The following is a 4,636-nucleotide window of genomic DNA, read 5'->3' as shown; positions in this document are numbered from 1 at the left end:
CTCGACAGCGCTGACAACTGACGTTTACTGGCGCGCCACACGTACAACTAAATGCGAACAAATAAAAAAAAAGGAAAAAGAAAGAAAGCCCATCCCAACCGGCGCACTGAAAACCGTGCAAGTAAGCAAAAAAATAAAAAACTAAAAGGCAGGTATAAAAAATGAAGGCTATGCTTTTTTTTTTTTTTTGAGATAGAAATAGATTGAGCGCTCCCGCAGCTATCACCGAGCTTCTTGATTTCTGTGGCTTCGATAATCTCTCTAGTAAGCTGGTCTTTAATTTTTGCTATAATTTAGCAGTTTTCAAACACAGGGACACAAGGGCAGTCGTGACAGGACACCTATAGGTTCCGGAAATCAGCATTGCTAACATTCTTGCAATGTTCCTTGAGCCTATCACTTAAGCAACGACGTGTTTGACCAATATAATAGTTGCCGCAATGCAGATTAATCGAATACACCATGTTGTCTCGGAACGTTACAAACTTTTCGTGCATTTGTTAGCATTTGGGAGCAGTTTTGTTAGAGTTGTTCACACGCGCGCACAAACTTGCGAACTGTTGAGGAGCCGAATTAAAACACAACTTCTACCTCGACTCTTTCACCGACTTTTTTCAGGTTATGTGAAACGACGTGAAGGTACTCGGTATGACGGCCTCTGGCCTTTTTGTCCTACATGCGGGGCTGGCGGAGAACGTTGCGGCACATTTCGAACTCTTTTAGCAACCCCTCAGCCACTGACGACAGAACGTGAAGGGAGTAGCCGGAACCGGCAAGCCTAACTGCCTGATGTTCTTCCCTGTGTGTAGGCACGTCGCATCGGCGCCAATTATCGCGCATCTAGCCCTCAGCACGCTGGCCATGCTAAGCGAGAATGCGTAAGAAACAAAGAAGCTGTGTGGTTGTTCAGGAGTCATTTGATTGGTTGTAAACTAGTGGGCTGTTTCTTCAAGATATGAAAATACTGGCAGACTTGCTGCTCAGCCATCGGTGCAGTAAAACGATCCCGTTAGTCTTGAACGCATATTGAATACTCATCTGAATAAGCGAGCATTGCATAAGCATGCACATTTTACCTGATCCTGCGGGGCGGAAACGTGGAGGCTAACAGAGAGGGTTCAGCTTAAGTTAAAGACAATTCAGCGAGCTATGGAAAGAAAAATGGTAGGTGTAACGTTAAGAGATCGTAAGGGGGCAGAGTGGGTGAGGGAACAAACGCGGGTTAAAGACATCCTAGTCGAAATCAAGAGGAAGGAATGGGCTTGGGCGAGGGTAACGGAGTCGATTCCAAGAGAAGGCAAGCGTGTAACAGGGGGCGGGAGAAAGTTAGCTGGGCGGATGAGATTAAGAAGTTTGCGGGGATACGGTGGCCGCAGCTGGTAAAGGACAGGGTTAATTGGAGAGACATGGGAAAGGTTTTTATCCTGCAGTATGCGTAGTCAAGCTGATGATGATGATGCACATTTTACTTCTGCTCTCATGTTTGTGTATGTAGCTCTTGTTATGCGCATTTGCAACATCGTTTTCCTTCAAGCATGGCCTACACCACGCCCCGAACAGTTTCTTGTACTCTATGCACGAACTTGTATCTATGATTTCACAGGCTCGCTTCTCCTGCGTTGCAAGCTGGGCAGAAATGTAGGCACTTATTTACCATTAAGGAAAGCTTCAGTACCAAGAGGCCGTAAACAGCGGGGAAATTTAGCATTCAGGACAGAATTTTGAGAATGATAATGTTTTGATTTTTTTTTCGCAGCTTTTTCAGCATTACGCTCAGTTTTCATTACTGTCACGCGAATCGCTGCTAGCTGAATGTTCGGAACCATCGTCGTTCTCGTGTAAAGCGTTGGTCAGGCTTCGGCGCGCCAACATGACGGGGTTTGCAAATTACGTACGCGGCGTTTATTGCCCATACATTCTCACTGCATTAGCGCACAGGCAGGCCGAATGCTATGTAAAGCTACTTCGCAACGACCACTTCCTTAGTCAAAAATCTTAAGGCCATAAGGTTTGCCTTTGAGCCGCACGGTTTTCCTCACATCGCTATATTGAGAGCTCGAGGGGCACCGTAAGATATCCTCTACAGTCGGCTGAAAAGTAAACCATGTAGTATGAAGACTTTTCACCTATAGGGTGTACATTCACGACGGCTCTTTCGACCTCGCCTTTGCTTCCGTAGAAAAAAAAAAACGCGAGTTGGAAAGCCATCGGCTTCTAACCGGCATATATACTTTATTTGGCTTCGCATGAATCAACGAAAACAAATGACGCAGCACGGCCTCTTACGCACGACTTTTCCACGTGTGAAGAAATACGGAACAGACCGAGGGGCAGTGCGCTACGAGGCTCGAGCGAACGCGTTACGGGACAAGTAGTATTCTGTTCAAGCGGGGAATTTGTGACGTCACAATCGCTCCGCGTCGCATACACTACGGTGACGCGCTACGTTTCCTTCGGGCCACTGCGGGCTGACCCGGACACGAAGCTCGAAATTGTTTTCCACATTCCCCGCACATCGGCGTGTGAGTCATGCCGACGTGGGCACCGTGTACACGACGCCTCCTCTCTTTGAAGCTCTCCACCGCGGTCCGGTGCTTTAAAGGCTGCCCTCGACACGCGCGCTCGAAGCGTACGCGCGAGCTGCAAACTTGCGCAACGTCTTCGAGGAGTCTCGTACTCGATGCGAAAAGAAACGCGGCGTAAAGTGGCGTCCGTGCTTTCGGGACAGTGGTGTGGCTTCGGCCCGTATACGCGTCGAATTAAAGAAAAGTTGTTCCTAAGCGCTATGCGTGATTGCTTCGCATTAGTGGATGTCAAGGAGATCTCAGGAGATTAGAAACCACTCGGGAAGTTCGTCAACATGTGTAAGGTATGCCGAGACGTAGGCTCAGAAGGAAAAAGAAAACTAGACACTTGGCCGTGGACTCTTATGAAGTCCTTTCGATGGAACTCGGTGTACGGCGTCGATGTCCTGATTTGAAAGATAAATTTTTGAGCAAGTGGACGTCCTCGGAAGAGTATCAGCTAGGTCCTCTTTTTCGATTCCTGGATACCTTTCAATTCAATATTATTCCTCCTGCCGTGCTGTTCTCAGTCAGCTGCATTTTCGTTTCCTTCAGGTCTTTGACCAGTTGTTTTTCTCGCTTGCACACTAGACTGTTTCCTGACTTCATTCATTGTTTCGATGAACCGGGAAGTGATTTCGGTTATCTTTTATGCTGCTGGGACTCTTACTTGAAAGAGCCTGAGCAAAGTTATCAAGTGATTTGGCTTTTTCCATAATCGCTAAAGAACACTGTGCACAGTACAAAACACGGTGCCTGTTATACCGTGCACCAAACACAATAACAGTACGAAAAGGAGGAAAAACACCACAGCAGTTCGACAGCCGATTTAGAACACAGTATACTCATGCTACGAACGCGAAACAAGTTAAGTTGTGACAGCGGTCAACAGTCGTGCAAGGTTCAGCCGCCGGCACCGCGGCTGAACCTCGTGGCTGCGGCTGAGACGCCACAGCGAAAGCGCAAACCGCTGTCAGATTTTAGCGCGGGTCACGCTGTATCCAGGCGCAGGAACGGAGATATCTGATATTTGAAAAAGACGGAGCATCCTAGCGCAGTGAAACCAATTGAGCGCTGTTTGGATTTGCGTGGCCTCATCTGCATCGTCTTTCCTTTCACAAAGTTAATTAATTGTAAATGAAAATTAGCTAACTCTTTACTTATTGACTTCAGGAATAAAGTGCTAGTTGAGAAGTCGTAGATAGTCTTGAAAGACAGCTAGCTGAAATGTTTGCACTAAAGTGCCATTTACGTTAAGAACTAAAGAATAGCTCGCAAAATACAAAAGCTTCCACGTGGCAGCGTGCTATTTCAGCGCCCCAAGGCGCTTCTCAGGGAACAAAATCTTTTCGCCGGTGCGCGGTCCCCGACGGGGCTTCGGGAAATATGCGCCAGCAGTTGTCACGTGGTAGCTTTCTTTTAAGGGCGTTAAGCCGCGTAAATAAACTAACACAGCCGTAACAGTTGCGGCTCCTTCATTATATATAAATATATATATTGTTACGACTCATCTTGAGACCCGAGATGAAACGGAGGGAGATTCCACGTGGCGGCAATTTTGACGGGTCGTTGTACTTCAACTTGACCCCACGATGACCTCGCAGAAAAGGGTGACTTTCTGGGAAGTGGCCGACGAGGCTCTTCCCACACTCGGCTCGGCGAAAACGACCTCCCCTTCGAGAAGCAACCGACGACAGGAGAAGAAAGGGTGTCCCTCGTCTTGAAAAAAGAACCCGGAACGAATCAGAGGAAGCCTGCGCAGCTGCGGCTGTGACGTCAACACGACACAATGCTATAGGAATGCGGACTGCGGACTTAGGAATGCGGACTTGCCAGTTCCCACGTGCGGGCTCTAAACAGGTGTCTTGGCCAGCTGCGTCTGTGACGTGTGGTGGCGATCTTTTGTTCCCCATGAGTTACCGCCTAGTGAGGGGGCTCAACAGGTCTTCGATGGCGGTGCTGGTGCCGATCTTTTGTGTCGCGATGGAAGGTCCCCTGGTGCAGGGGCGGAGTCTTGGGCTATATAACCTGCGACCAAAGTGGGCACGAACGCTCTGGACCTTCGGTAATAG

This window comes from Amblyomma mixtum, chromosome 3, assembly GCF_055824585.1.
Source record: "Amblyomma mixtum isolate Tamu chromosome 3, ASM5582458v1, whole genome shotgun sequence".
Taxonomy (NCBI): domain Eukaryota; kingdom Metazoa; phylum Arthropoda; class Arachnida; order Ixodida; family Ixodidae; genus Amblyomma; species Amblyomma mixtum.
This window is presented reverse-complemented; position numbering follows the sequence as displayed.